The sequence below is a fragment of the Boleophthalmus pectinirostris genome, unplaced genomic scaffold (genome assembly GCF_026225935.1).
Source record: "Boleophthalmus pectinirostris isolate CB_2022bp ecotype Guang Dong unplaced genomic scaffold, ASM2622593v1 HiC_scaffold_4, whole genome shotgun sequence".
Taxonomy (NCBI): domain Eukaryota; kingdom Metazoa; phylum Chordata; class Actinopteri; order Gobiiformes; family Gobiidae; genus Boleophthalmus; species Boleophthalmus pectinirostris.
This window is the reverse complement of record NW_026571353.1, coordinates 41,545,687-41,562,321: the sequence shown is the minus strand read 5'-3', so window position 1 is coordinate 41,562,321 and position 16,635 is coordinate 41,545,687. Positions and strand designations below refer to the sequence as shown.

Here is a 16,635-nt window from a genome sequence, read left to right as displayed (position 1 = left end):
TACATGGTCTGTTTAAAACGGATGGAACTTTAGAACCAAAAATGGTACAGAAAAAAGGTCAACAGTTTGATAAACTAGAGACATATGTATCTGTTCAATACATTTTTATATCAGATGAATTAACTTGAGTTTTTGGCCTTGATGTTTACTTCTGCTTGACTGGGACCAGATTTTTTATGTTTTTACAGGTTTTGGTTTGATTGGAGCACGACTTTTTGGTATTACAGCTTCTCTAGAGGTTTTATTCAACAAACTTTACCTTTTTTATCTGAGCGAAATCTAAAAATATGAAAAAAGAAACGTCTTCACGAGATCTTGTCCCATCTCTAAACTTGAGTCTCATCACCTCTGCACAAATCTCCAAGAAACAAAACAGACAGATTTGTTTTTCTTTTCACAAATACATTTCTTTTATTTGGTTTTGTTCAGGACATTTTTATAGTGGAGGAGTAAATATTGCAGATCTGAGTCCGAGTCTTTTCACGTCTGAAAGAAAAAAAAAAAGTTTAAAACCCGAAGAACTTCCTGTGGTGTTTTTGATCCGTTACCATGGCGACGGCTTCATCTGCGTCTTCAGACTGTGAACGAGAGAAAACTCAGTCAGGGCTTTTGGGGAAACAGAGATGATGTGAAGGTGACAGGTCAGGTCTGTGGAGAGGCGAGTCCGCGCACAGTAAGAGACGATAAAAAAACACATTTGATTGAAAGTTTGCTGCAGGTTTTTCAGACTCACAGATCAGAGAGAGAAAACGCACCGGAAAGCAGCGCTCAGACTCCAAATACAATATATTATTATTATTATTATTATTATTATTATTATTATTATTTGTATTATTTTATTATTATTATTTGTACTGTAGAGTATTGTAGAAAAAAAGAAAATCATTGGTATTAATATAATTTTTTTTTTTTTACGTGCCATGTAGGTTTGTGGAACTTCTGGTTTAATGTTATGTGTGTGTAAATGTGTGTGTGTAAATGTGTGTGTGTAATGTGTGTGTGTAAATGTGTGTGTGTAAATGTGTGTGTGTAAATGTGTGTGTAAGTGTGTGTGTAAATGTGTGTGTGTAAATGTGTGTGTGTGTGTAAATGTGTGTGTGTGTGTGTGTAAATGTGTGTGTAAATGTGTGTGTAAATGTGTGTGTAAATGTGTGTGTAAATGTGTGTGTAAAGTGTGTGTGTGTAAATGTGTGTGTGTAAATGTGTGTGTTAAATGTGTGTGTGTAAATGTGTGTGTTGTGTGTGTGTAAATGTGTGTGTGTAAATGTGTGTGTGTGTGTGTGTGTGTGTGTGTAAATGTGTTGTTGTGTAAATGTGTGTGTGTGTGTGTGTAAATGTGTGTGTGTAAATGTGTGTGTGTAATGTGTGTGTGTGTGTGTAAATGTGTGTGTGTGTGTGTGTAAATGTGTGTGTGTGTGTGTAAATGTGTGTGTGTAAATGTGTGTGTAAATGTGTGTGTGTGTGTGTAAATGTGTGTGTAAATGTGTGTGTAAATGTGTGTGTAAATGTGTGTGTGTAAAGTGTGTGTGTGTGTAAATGTGTGTGTGTGTAAATGTGTGTGTAAATGTGTGTGTAAATGTGTGTGTAAATGTGTGTGTGTTGTGTGTAAAGTGTTGTGTGTGTGTAAATGTGTGTGTGTAAATGTGTGTGTGTGTGTAAATGTGTGTGTGTGTAAATGTGTGTGTGTAAATGTGTGTGTAATGTGTGTGTGTAAATGTGTGTGTGTGTGTGTAAATGTGTGTGTGTAATGTGTGTGTGTGTAAATGTGTGTGTGTAAATGTGTGTGTAAATGTGTGTGTGTGTAAATGTGTGTGTGTAAATGTGTGTGTGTAAAGTGTGTGTGTAAATGTGTGTGTGTAAATGTGTGTGTGTAATGTGTGTGTGTAAATGTGTGTGTAAATGTGTGTGTAAATGTGTGTGTGTAAATGTGTGTGTGTAAATGTGTGTGTAAAAGTGTGTGTGTAAATGTGTGTGTGTGTGTATGTAAATGTGTGTGTGTAAATGTGTGTGTAAATGTGTGTGTAAATGTGTGTGTGTAAATGTGTGTGTAAATGTGTGTGTGTAAATGTGTGTGTGTAAATGTGTGTGTGTAAATGTGTGTGTGTAAAGTGTGTGTGTGTGTGTAAATGTGTGTGTGTGTGTGTAAATGTGTGTGTGTGTGTGTGTAAATGTGTGTGTGTAAATGTGTGTGTGTAAATGTGTGTGTGTGTGTGTAAATGTGTGTGTGTGTAAATGTGTGTGTGTAAATGTGTGTGTGTAAATGTGTGTGTGTAAATGTGTGTGTGTAAGTGTGTGTGTAAATGTGTGTGTGTGTGTGTGTAAATGTGTGTGTGTGTAAATGTGTGTGTGTAAATGTGTGTGTGTGTGTGTGTGTGTGTATGTGTGTGTGTGTAAGTGTGTGTGTGTGTGTGTGTAAATGTGTGTGTGTAAATGTGTGTGTGTAAATGTGTTAAGTTTTGGTCTTTCTTCTCTTGATTGTTGTGGATAAATTGTTCATGAAAAATGTTTATCCTTTGTGGAGTTTGTTGGTTTGGACATTTACACACACACTTACACACACACTTACACACACACTTACACACACACTTACACACACACTTACACACACTTACACACACTTACACACACATTTACACACACTTACACACACATTTACACACACATTTACACACACATTTACACACACACTTACACACACATTTACACACACACTTACACACACATTTACACACACACTTACACACACATTTACACACACATTTACACACACACTTACACACACATTTACACACACACTTACACACACATTTACACACACACACACACATTTTTACACACACACTTACACACACATTTACACACACATTTACACACACACATTTACACACACACACACACATTTACACACACATTTACACACACACACACACACACACACATTTACACACACATTTTTACACACACATTTACACACACACATTTACACACACATTTACACACACACATTTACACACACATTTACACACTTACACACACATTTACACACACATTTACACACACATTTACACACACACATTTACACACACATTTACACACACATTTACACACACATTTACACAGAAAAACATTAACTAAAAGTTCCACAAACCTAGAGTGAGACACTTTTGGTCGTTGGGATAAATCTCTGTTGGTTGTTGAGTTTTTCTTAAATTTCACACTCATGTTTTAAATTTTAATTAAGTCCTGATGAAGTTCAGTTTTGGTCTAAACACGTCGACTTTGGTCATTTAAATAAACGACTTTTAACTCTTCTACTTCTGAAGTGCCTGGATTTCCGTGTGTCTAAAGTTTTGACCCTTTGTCCAAGAGCGCCCTCTACCTGTTCTCACTGAAACACCTGCCGCAAACACACACTTTAGTTTTTCTTTACATGTTATTATTATTATTATTACTTGAACCTGCAGTTAAAACGCTCAAATTACATTTGTTTTTATTATTATTTATTATTATTTACAAATATTATTTTCTGACCGATGTTGTAATGTTACTTAATAATATATTTTATAGAGAGTGAGAGAGAGCATGGGGGGTGTGGACTTGTGGGCGGAGCCTTGTACAGGGTTTGAATAGGGTTCTGGGAGAGATCACTAGATTCCTCAAACCTGCATGGATGACTTTAAAACCTCTTCAGACGAGTTTGTGACGAGGGAACGTGAGAACATGAGAGAAAACTCCAAAAAAGTTGGATTTTGCAGAAAAAAAAAGTTTAATTTTTAAATTCAAACATTTCTTTTTAATCCGTGTGTCATTCGTTCATTTGTTTTTCAAAATAAAACCAAAAATAATAAAATTATTTAAAAAAAAAAACAATTTTCTTCATTATTTGTCTCCAAAACCAAAATGAAAAAAAAAAAAAAAACAGATAATGATTCATTTTTTTCCAGTTTTCAATTTTGTGTTTAAATGAAAAATGGAAAAAACGGACTGAACCAGGACTAAACCAGGACTAAAGCAGGACTGAACCAGGACTGAACCAGGACAGGACTTAGACCAGAACTTAGACCAGGACCAGGACTGGGACCAAGACCGGGATCAGACCAGGACTGAGACCGGGACTGGGATGGGACCAGACCAGGACTGAAAATGGTTTAGTCCTGGTTCAGTCCGTTATCCGTTTTTTCCATTTTTCATTTAAACACAAAATCGAAAACTGAAAAAATCGAATCATTATCTGTTTTTTCATTTTAGTTTTGAAGACAAATAATGAAGAAAATCGTAGTTTTTTTCATTTTCTTATTTTTTGGTTTTATGTTGAAAAACAAATGAACGAACGACACACAGATTCTTTTTGTATTTATGTGTTGTTTTATCTATTTTCTTCTTTTTAGCGCTGCTTTTATTTATCGATTCTCTTACTTCCTTTTGTCCGTAACATGATTCTGCTCTGAGTTTAAAGTTTATAAAATGTTGTGTACAGATGAAGTCGTGTTGGAGCAGGAGCGGCGTTTGTACTCACAGTCCGGACGATCCGTCTCATTGGACTCCTCCTGCTCGTCGTCGTCATCCTCGTCTAAATAAAAAATAAATAAATAATAATAATAATTTTAGAAAAGCCCCAAGGCTCAGTGATAGACTAGTGAACAGTTCTCTCCCTCCTTTGAAACTAAAAACATGGCTGGACACTAAGACTGGTCACTACAGATGTGGTAACTGTACCTACTGTGAACACGTACAACTCAGGTCAAAGTTTTTAGATTAGAACTTTCATTAATTGTAACACCACTTATGTAGTGTACAGACTTGAATGTCCATGTGGTCGTTTTTACACAGGCCGAACAAAACACAAATTGAAAAACAGACTGAGCACAAACAGGCTGTGAGGACCTGTCACCCCCTGTATCCTCTGGCCGTGCATCACAAAGAAGCACAACCACGACAGCTGGAAAAGCCTAAAAGTCTGTGCAACTGAACATATTAAAGAAACAATAAGAGGAGGAGACAGACTGAAAAAACTATTACAGAGAGAAACCGACTGGATCTACACTCTCAAGGCCACACAGTTTCCAGGACTCAACGGAGAGTTAGATTTCTCCTCCTTCCTTTAAATCTACAAACTTTAAATGTGTAATCAATCCTTGTTCTATATCCCTGTCTTCATGAAAGTATTTAAGACTAACCCTTAAATATATTATATAAACTGTAGTTATAGCTGAAGCACTTTTGAATTCTCACACTATATATATCCTTACACTATGTATCTTTTTATATGAGGTTTTCTCACTCTGAGTGAGAGAGAAAATGCACCGTAAAGCAGCGCTCAGACTCCAAATACAATATTATCATTATTATTATTATTATTATTATTATTATTATTATTTGTATTGTAGAGCTCCACAAACCTAGAGTGAGACACTTTTGGTCGTTGGGATAAATCTCTGTTGGTTGTTGAGTTTTTCTTAAATTTCACACTCATGTTTTAAATTTTAATTAAGTCCTGATGAAGTTCAGTTTTGGTCTAAACACGTCGACTTTGGCCATTTAAATAAACGACTTTTAACTCTTTTACTTCTGAAGTGCCTGGATTTCCGTGTGTCTAAAGTTTTGACCCTTTGTCCAAGAGCGCCCTCTACCTGTTCTCACTGAAACACCTGCCGCAAACACACACTTTTTTTTTTTTTTTGTGACTTAAAACTGCAGTTAAAAAACAGTTTCCAGGACTCAGTGGAGTTAGATTTCTCCTCCTTCCTTTAAAACTACAAACTTTAAATGTGTAATCGATCTTTGCTCTATATCCCTGTCTTCATGAAAGTATTTAAGACTAACCCTTAAATATATTATATAAACTGTAGTTATAGCTGAAGCACTTTTGAATTATCGCACTATATATATCCTTACACTATGTATCTTTTTATATGAGGTTTTTTATACTATTTTATACTATTTTCATGTAATGTATCTTTCTGTGTATTGGTTGTTTGGATTTGTACCATTTATGTCTTGTATTATTATATTTTAATTAAAATGTGTTCAGCCTACATGTCCCATCATGCACCAGGGGACTGTGGACATGTGACCTACACCTATGACTTTAAATCTGCTCTGTGATAATCATCTGGAGTTTGCCCTGATGAAGTCGAAGGGCCGAAACGCGTTGGTGTATTTTAACTTTATCTGCCGTGTGCTATTAAAGGCTTTTAATTATTCTGTACTTTTTGAGAGCCTCAGTTTTTTTTCCTACTTAATAATAAATGTGATGTTTGAGTAGAGATGTAATAATATCCAAATCTCTCAGTACAATATTTTCACGATAAACTTCTCACGGAACGATTTTTATGACGATATTTTGTTGAGGCGAACAAATTTTTCATCTTAAAATCACCCTGACAAAATTTAACCCAAAAAACTACGATTTAAAAGTGTTTAGAACAGTTTTTTCTTCATAGTCTGGACTGAAACGCAGCAAAGGATCATGGTCTATGTAGTTCCCTCTTCATTTAAACAAAGACATTTGTGATTCGATTTATTGTGATGGTCGACGATGTTATTGGGAGAACTTTGACGATACGAAATCACAATATTTTGATGATTGTTACGTCTCTAAAGGAAAATAGTCCGTGTATCGTTCGCTCTTTTGAATTTAATTTAAGAACGAAAACAATAAAATGAGAAAATAGTTTGTTATTTCATTTTTCCATTTTAGTGTCAAAAAACCCAAAACAAACAAACAAACAAAAAAAAAAAAAAACAGATTTCAACCTCTATTTCCAATATTTAATTTAAAGTTGTTGTTTTTTTTAAACAGTCTTGGGGCCTGTTTTAATTTTGATATTTTGTTTTCTCTGGTTTATTTGAAGTTCTGCTGCTGTGTCAAACATGGATCTATAATAAAAACTTTAACATTTTTATTCTTGTTCTATAAAGTCACTGAACAAATGAAAGTTTCTCTGTGTTTCTGTTTCTCGTCGTGGATCAACAACGACTTTCTAAGATGTGAAAATAAAAATGAGTCGCTGTAAAAGAAGAAACATGTTTGTCCACGAAACTGCAACGATTTTTCAGGTTCGTCCTTCATCAGCAGAACTTCAAATAAACCAGAGAGAATCAAATATCAACATTAAAATAAACACAGACTGTTTTTTGATGTTATTTGAAATAAACTTTAAATTAAATATTGGAAATAGGTTCGTGTGCCATTTGTTCTTTTGAATTTCAATTCAGAACGAAAACAATAAAATGGGAAAACAGTTTATTTAATTTTTCTGTTTTAGTGTCAAACAAAAAAAACAGATTTCGACCTCGATTTCCAATATTTAATTTAAAATTTATTTAAAAAAAACAGTCTTGGTGCCTGTTTTAATTTTGATATTTTATTTTCTCTGGTTTATTTGAAGTTCTGCTGCAGTGTCAAACATGGATCTATAATAAAAACTTTGACATGAGACTGTTTTTGATGTTATTTGAAATAAACTTTAAATTAAATATTGGAAATAGGTTCGTGTGCCGTTTGTTCTTGTTTCTTCTTGTTCTTTGTACCAAAAATATAGTTCATGCTTTTATTTTGAAAGGTCGCTGTACTACAACAGGAAGCGGGCCACGAGAAACAGGATGTTTACAGTCGGTGCGGCTAAATGACAATTAGCACAATGGAAAGTTTTGTTTGGTTTAATCTAAAAATAACTGAAAATGTATTAACTTAAAATATCTGGTCCATCCCGGTTTAGCAGCTGGTTGATGAGGGAACAGGGTCAGTAAAGAATCATTTTGGAATTACTTTGTTTTGGAAATGTTTTGTTTTTTGAGCCGTTATAATTTTGTGCCAACGCGTTATACTTTTTGTCCACTAGATGGCGCCAGTGCACTTCTCTTAAACAATGTCATGCGCAGTTTGACAAATTTATTTTAATGTGTAATTTCTTGTTGAACATAGATTAATACTAAAATTCAAAATTCAGCGGAAAGTTGAGATTTGAGACGAACACGACACGAGACCAAAGACCCAGAGACTAAAACCCCGTGGACGTCCGGACGTTCTGGTCCCGCTCACCGAGGGGAGGAATGTCCTGCTGGAAAACCTTCGGAGGTTCGTTCTTGAAACCTGAAAAAAACACAAACGAATGAAAGATTTACACGTGACAAATAAAAGTCCCTGTGTCGTTTGTTCATTTGTTTTTCAAAATTAAAACAAAAATAAGAAAATGAAAAAAAAACAATGATTTTCTTCATTATTTGTCTCCAAAACCAAAAAGAAAAAACAGAAAATGGACTAAACCAGGACTAAACCAGGACTAAACTGGGACCAGACCGGGACTAGGACTAGAACTGAGATTGGGACTGAGACCAGGATTGACCGGTTTAGTCCTGGTTTAATCCTGGTTTAGTTCTGGTTTAGTCCTGGTTTGGTCCTGGTTTGGTCCTGGTTTAGTCCTGTTCTGCTCCTGGTTTAGTCCTGGTTTAGTCCTGGTTTAGTCCTGGTTTAGTCCTGGTTCAGTCCTGGTTTAGTCCTGGTTTAGTCCTGGTTTAGTCCTGGTTTTAGTCCTGGTTCGGTCCTGGTTTAGTCCTGGTTTAGTCCTGGTTTAGTCCTTGTTTAGTCCTTGTCTAGTCCTGGTTTAGTCCTGGTTTAGTCCTGGTTTAGTCCTGGTTTAGTCCTGGTTTGGTCCTGGTCCTGGTTAGTCCTGGTTTAGTCCTGGTTTAGTCCTGGTTTAGTCCTGGTTTAGTCCTGGTCCTGGTTTAGTCCTGGTTTAGTCCTGGTTTGGTTCTGGTTTAGTCCTGGTTTGGTCCTGGTTTAGTCCTGGTTTAGTCCTGGTCCTGGTTTAGTCCTGGTTTAGTCCTGGTTTTCCTGGTTTAGTCCTGGTTTAGTCCTGGTTTAGTAGTCCTGGTTTAGTCCTGGTTTTGGTCCTGGTTTAGTCCTGTTTTCTGGGTCCTGGTTTAGTCCTGGTTTAGTCCTGGTTTGGTCCTGGTTTGGTCCTGGTTTGGTCCTGGTTTTAGTCCTGTTTGCTCCTGGTTTAGTCCTGGTAGTCCTGGTTTAGTCCTGGTTTAGTCCTGGTTCTAGTCCTGGTTTAGTCCTGGTTTAGTCCTGGTTTAGTCCTTGTCTAGTCCTTGTCTAGTCCTGGTTTAGTCCTGGTTTAGTCCTGGTTTGGTCCTGGTTCGGTCCTGGTTTAGTCCCTGGTTTAGTCCTGGTTTAGTCCTTGTCTAGTCCTGGTTTAGTCCTGGTTTAGTCCTGGTTTAGTCCTGGTTTAGTCCTGGTTTAGTCCTGGTTTAGTCCTGGTTCAGTCCTGGTTTAGTCCTGGTTTAGTCCTGGTTTAGTCCTGTTACTCACTGGTGAAGAACATGTCGTCTGCACGAGTCTGAAAGACAAAAACATTCAGAATAAAAACAAATAAAACAATTATTCAAATGTTTGGTCCATTTAATCAACAAAACAAACAAAAAACAAACAAACAAACAAACAAACAACAGCGGCTCAGGGCTGTAAACACCAGGTCCCTTTAAACACCTAAACCAGGACTAAACCAGGACTAGACCAGGACTAAACCAGGACTAGACCAGGACTACCAGGACAGGACTAAACCAGGACTAAACCAGGACTAAACCAGGACTAGGACTAGACCAGGACTAAACCAGGACTAAACCAGGACTAACCAGGACTAGACCAGGACTAGACCAGGACTAAACCAGGACTAGACCAGGACTAGACAGGACCAGACCAGGACTAAACCAGGACTAAAACCAGGACAAGACCAGGACTAAACCAGGACTAGACCAGGACTCAGGACTAAGACCAGGACTGGACCAGGACTAAACCAGGACTAAACCAGACTAAACCAGGACTAAACCAGGACTAGACCAGGACTGGACCAGGACTTAAACCAAGACTAAACCAGGACTAAACCAGGACTAGACCAGTACTAGACCAGGACTAGACCAGGACTAAACCAGGACTAAACCAGGACTAAACCAGAACTAAACCAGGACTCATAAGATCATAAAAACACTGATGTAAAATTGTGTTAAACATCTGTTCAGAGTTACTTGTATCATGTACTCGAGTATTTTTTGTGTACTTTCTACTTTTACGTACAAATTCAGAAGCGGCGCGTGCACTTGTAACCGAGCACGTTTGTATCCGCGTAACTTTTAGTCTACGTGAGTGACATTCGCATTGCTTTTTCCTTTACGTCCGTTAACTAAATTATAATATTGTAGTTAGTTTGTGTAAAGGTCATCCAATATTATATCACTCGGAGGTGTGTGATATCGCGCTGATCGCGCTCAGAGTACAGGAGTGCCAGAGGCTGTGAACGAGTAGGTGACCTGTTGCGCAAGCAGACAGGACCTCCATGTTTGCGCTCGGGTTACGATATAGATTGCCAGTGCTCGCTCGTATATGTTTGTGAGTGTTTGTGTGCGCACACGCTCTCATGAGTGGACCATGATTATTGAGTGCTCACTCGCGGATGAGCTCGTCCAGCTTCAGAGCGGTCGAGACAAAACTTCATCTTAAGTATGTGCGCACGACAGATATATAGTATACACCAGGAGAGTGAGACGAGAGAGTGAAGGTTATTTGTGGTACAGCTTAAGTTGAGTCTCACTCTATACGCCACACGACACGCAGGTGATAGCCTTCTACATGACATTGTACCGCTACCGCTCACGCGCGCACGCTCTCTATTATATATACCGAGTAGTGAGATGGTGTGCTCTCGCGCTTACGAACCAGAACTAAACGCAGTCTACAGGAACTAAACCCAGAGACTAAGACCAGTGAACTAAACCAGAACTAAACCAGAACTTAAACCAGGACTCTTTTGGTACTGCACGCACTCGAGGTGCACGCGCGAGAAGAGACTAGTTAAAGAAGTATATATATATACCGCGCTTGAAGCAGATAGATATCTAGTACTTACCAGGACCGACCGTATTATTCAAGAGACGCCGAGTCGACCTAGAGATATATACTCCTGAAAAGACCACGCAGGTATATATATATGTCGACCCAGAGGATTCCCTAAACCAGGACTAAACCAAGGACTGGACAGGACGGACCAGGCGAAGAGCACGCACAGAGAGGCGTTGAAAGAGGTGAAACGTGAGAGACGGCTTAAGGAAGTATCGTGAGAGAGAGAGGTATAGAGTGAATAGTCCAGCGAACCTAGCACGGACTCATTATATATGGCCTGCTATATGTGTCAGCCTTTATGACGAGACTAATTGTGACTCACCGACACGCGATTGTACAAACCGATAATATATATTGAGGTTTTATCTTTAACGCTTAGAAGATATAGGAGAGATATCATTAGAGAGAGGATACTGGAGAAAACACAGGACTAGACTAGATGAGCGCTTAAGGGCATAGACATGTAGACGCAAGGACCGAGCTATTTATATACTGACGCGGAGAGAATATCGCACTATATATCCAGGACTAATAGCAGGAGGATAAGAAGCTGAGGTCTAAGGAAGTATGTAGCGATTGAAGGCGCTTCGGCGCTGAGAGATATCGCGCGCACTCACGCCACAATCACTCGCCTCATAACACCGAATAAAGTTATTATATATATCGGTAGTAGTGAAGTAGATGACTGAATGTGACTGCAAGGAAATTTCAGGAGCTACAAATCTATGCGTACGGGTGCCACGCCTCTCAGAAGGAAGTGGGATGGAGAGTAGGCACTCTCACGCACGACATTATAGGCAGCATGGGACCTACGAGCGAGGACGTGCCGTGACGGACGTCTGTTCATGAGGAGGCTCCGCGGAACGCAGAGAGCGAGAGTAGCCGATAAGCCACGGACAAGCGGAGAGAGACTCCGGAAGACCAGGACTCGCGGACGAGACTTGAAACCGTGATGCATTTGGACCTAGAGAGCCGCTGGTCAAATATATATTGAGACGAGAGACTGGACTCACTTGGACAGAATCACCAGGAGGAGGGGTTAGGATGGTGTATATATGTACACGCGATCCCGCTCGAGTGTATGATCACAGAGTTGAGTGAGAACAGCGCTAGACTCGAATATCTATGGAAGGGAAGGACGAAGAGACACCATGATCCTAAAGAGAGAGCGATGTGAGACTATGCGAAGATGAAGCCTGTTAAGGGAATACCTTATGATAGTCAAGTCATGATGTACGTGTTATAACGTGAGCTTCACGCGTATGTACTAGTACGCTCGCTCATCGATTACAGCTCGTATGGGAGTAAGTGTTGGAGACGCAGGGTGCGTGTATAGTTGCCGCGGTCATTCGTGTGTATATTAGGGTTGAATCTATTAACGGTTTGGCAAGTATAGGTGTGTGTTCAGAAAACAGAGCAGACTAGCGAGACACAATATAGTATATATGCCGTCAAGCTGTGTTATTATTGAGTGCGTACGAACTTTACATCTATTATATATTTAATGAGAAAATTATATCTATATATTAGTTATAGCAGAGAGTGCCCACGACAGACATCCATCATGTTATAGGATCGTATGCCAAACTAATCACATTTAAATAAACTCAAGAAACAAACAAACAAACAAGTTCTTCAAAACGGAGAAAAGCAGCATGGACATGAACACTGTGCAGTGACATCAGGACGGGGGTGAGCTGCATGGATGTGTTCAGACCAGTGATGGAAAAATAGAGTTCAAATAAACACTGTTACTTTTGTCACTACACGGAATCATGTTTAACTCCGTAGTGTACTGATTATACTATCAGGACCCGCATATTAGTCGTAATATCCTTGGGTCTTTGAGTGTTAGCGGCGCTTCCCATCGATAATTATATTTCATGAGATAGTACTGTGAAGAACCGTGTCACAGTAGGTCGACGCGTAATTGCAGTTACCTCTTGTCACTGCTCGTGCAAACCTCGCACCCTCGCCACTCGGTATAGAGCAATCTTTGAGAGTACTCCTCAGACATGAACGTGCGCGTGGGTTGTCTCGATGGACACAGAGGCGGTGTCTTCTCTCTTTTAGTGTAGAGTGGTGGTCTCAGGCTCGCATCTCTCATCTGACGGTTCTGATACGGCGACGACGCTGTGATTAGAGATTAATATTTATGTGTGATTCTATCTTCACCAGAGCGATTAAAACTTAATAAAGAGTCTATCACGAACGACGAGGTGAGTCGGATTTATTATTCGGCAGGATTATTCTCGAGAGAGAGTGATAATTATATTCAAGGTCAGCTCATGCAGCATATACGAGAGAGACGCGCCCTGATGATCGCTGTATCTCGACTGGTGAGAGAGTATATATTTGAGGAGAGAGAGGTGTGTGCAGTGACGTATTTTATACGTCTTCTAAGGAGTATTTTACCAGTAGGTGATGGCAGCGTGTCATCTTACACAGTGAACTATGCATAGGTCGTGAGCAGACCAGACCGGAGGAAACTCGGAATATTTCGCCGTATACGCAGGCATTACTAGTATATAACACTCAGAGATTAAGTGGATTGGAGTGCTAACGGGATCCATAGCACATTTATGTGAATAATTTATTGGGACGTGTGAGAGAGTGAGAGACTCGCGCACTCTACACAGAGGGTATAGACAAAAATCTAGCAAGTAATACGTATATATTTGACGCTATTTATACGGACGCGCGAGTCACACAATCTCAAACCAGATCTAGAGAGAGTGTACGTGGGAGGCGAGACTAGGAGAGCGAGTGAGGTGCTGAGACCACAGCACGTAGGAGACTCCCACCAGGATAGCGGTATAATACTGGATGTGTGTCATATCGAGTTATATATATTTGCGCACATCCACGGAGCTCGCGCACCTAGGACGTAGAGCGAGAGAGTGTAGCAACCAGGACTAGATATCCAGCGTGGTGCTCCCCATATATTACTCAGGTCTATTATTACACGAGGATGAAGTATCATCAGGACGCGCCACGGGAAAACAGCGAATCTATACACGTCCCATGATGACGTTAATTTATATTAATTATCCTTCGGTGAAAAACGACTCTTCGGATATCATGAGAGAGGGTAGGAGCAGAGTATACTAACGAGTGTAACTCACAAGGTAGAGAGCAGATATTATATTATTTATTATATTTAGTACTGGAAGAAGACTGAATATACCAGGATCTACTAACAGGACTAAACACCAGGAATTAACGCAGGACTGAAACCAGAGTCTGATACGGGACTCAACCACACAGAGCGTTATCTAGGAGCGCAGGACGAGAGAGCTAGAATATCAGTGTCCACGAGAGCTATATGGATATATATATGCGTATTTCAACCAGGAGTATTATATATTCTATTTATTATCCCACGCTATATTAGAGAGAAGTGTGACTATGAACAATTAAGTAAGATGCGAGAGACCCAGACCTCTGCTCTTATTATCTCTATTGAGAGTGAAGTAGGAGCTATTGTACACATCCTGGACGACTCAAAACGAATTGAGTGAGACAACGGGAGTGTGATAACCTGACATGTCACACCACGCTCTTCAGAGGATGAGGATCTGATTAGCATATATATGCGCTGATATACAGGACTTCACCCACGCGTAGTGAGAGAGTCAGTGCCTCTCCTATCAGGTGCCTATATCGCAGACAAAGATAAACGATATATTTCGAAACAAACGCACTCTGCGAGGAGGCTGAGAATGACGATGACAGGAGTGGCTGACATTTGCTGATAGGACGATAACGTATATCATAGTGACTTAAAGAGATTAACCGCAGGTGAGAGAGAGTTTGATAAGATCACGGATATACGAGCCTAAGAGGATCGTAGGACACAAGAGGACTAAAGAGATGTATACAGGAACTCATCCGCCACGCACACTCCAACCAGGACTAAACCAGAGACTGAATCCAGGACTAGACAGAGACTAACCAAGTCTAAAACCAGGTCTAAGACCAAGGATATCCCCCAGGTCTAAATCCAGACTAGGAGAGAGGAGTGACGCAAGACGGCTATATAATCAAAGACGTACTGTAGTGGAGCCTAGGTCATATGAGCATATATATTATGAGAGCAATAGACTATTATACAACACGCTCTCAGAAGTATATCAAGCTGTTTATATATAACAGGTGAGTCATTAGAGAGATAGGAGATAACGAAGGTGATATCGTAGAGAGAGCGCCAGAGACCTCACATATATATCATGTATATCTGTGACAGTGAGAGATAGACTCACTAAAATCCAGTTGACAATAAGTATGAAAACCAGATAGCACACGTAACACTATATATGTCATAGAGAGAGGAGACGATTGAGGAAGATAGTTAACACTTATAGAGCTCCTCTGAGAGAGATATGAGGACCGCTTGCACCACGAACGCGCCACTCATATATGAGAACCGATGTGGTGAGCATAGATACATTATCCCCGAGTGACTTATGCTGATTTAGCAATAATATATGATATATGCACGCACCGCACTCTGAAGTCGTGTATACAAGAGTGCGCTCATTATATCACACACGCGATAAAGCACTATGGTTATCTATATCAACACTGGCAACACACGCTATCTCCACGAGCGAGACCTGTAGCACTAAAACACTCCCAGAGTGAAGTATTACGACAGTGTTTGCGAGGACTGAAAGAGAGCCACCCTAAATACCTGGGCGGCGTGGAGTGGTTTGTACGGCTAGGAATAGGTGTCAAGAAAAAAAACCAAAGAAAGAGGCTGTAAGATTAAAATTAGTTAACGAGTGAATGACAACAGATATAATGAATGGAGTGGAGGAATAAGAGAGAGAGATACTCTGCGAAGAGTACCCAAGATTCTCCAGGAGAGAGCCGCGACAGCAGACGCCACGCGCACTCACTATTTATATATATTATATAATAAGCACAGAGTATGCGCCGACCGACACACAGAGAATAATGACTTCTTTATGTGAAGGATTTCTCGTCTTTGTTTCCTCTACAGTAAATCAAAGTAATGAAGCGACTACATTAGACATTACAGACTTCACTACCCACATTGTCCACTATATGAAGGCAGCCTCTAGAGATGTCTTCTATTGGTAAGGCGTACTCTCATTGTTAGAGTGAATACAAGATATACTGCTCGCGCGAGAGTGTGGATACTCGCTCTCTTAGAATATAGCGATGCATGTAACTCCCTCGCCGCACAATGGTGGAGATATCTTTTGTGTGTGATATGTTGTGTGTGTATGTGCAGAGCTGGTCACTTCTGGGATGTTTTTTATTTTGCGAGTATATGTCTCAGTAGAGCAGTGTGTGTGGTGCTCGACGCTTATTTGTTCGAGATTATGTAATATGATACTCGCATACGCGCCTCGCGCGCAGGAGAGAGCTAGCCAAATGAACGTATATAGCGATAACTTCAATAATGTGCTCGCACATGGCCGCAGCAGCCGGGGCTTGAAAAAGACAGACAGAGGGCACGAGGAGGCGGACCTGGGGTGTGGACACGCGACACCGGAAACACAAGAGACGGGACAAGACGGGTGCAAGAGCGGGAACACGGAGAGGTGGTGCAGCGGGAACGGACGAGGCTGGACCGGCTGGACCGGGCAGAGGGACCCGCCCACAAGGACAGATACAACACCTGAAAAGAGCCAAGTAGAGGGACGTATCTGGGGACCTCGTGGGCGTGCGAGAGGCCGGACAGTAGTTCAGGCCAAACTAGAGAT

At 40.0% G+C, this 16,635-nt stretch overlaps 1 long non-coding RNA gene across 1 annotated transcript; it reads right to left on the bottom strand.

Moving 5' to 3' along the window:
* Positions 1 to 381: 381 nt before the first annotated feature.
* Positions 382 to 9,457, bottom strand: LOC129411304 (uncharacterized). The gene is made up of 5 exons (XR_008633252.1): positions 9,317 to 9,457; positions 8,045 to 8,095; positions 4,517 to 4,570; positions 549 to 578; positions 382 to 486 (listed from the first exon to the last, which is right to left on the bottom strand). It is a non-coding gene; the product is annotated as an uncharacterized LOC129411304 (long non-coding RNA).
* Between the last annotated feature and the right edge of the window lie 7,178 nt (positions 9,458 to 16,635).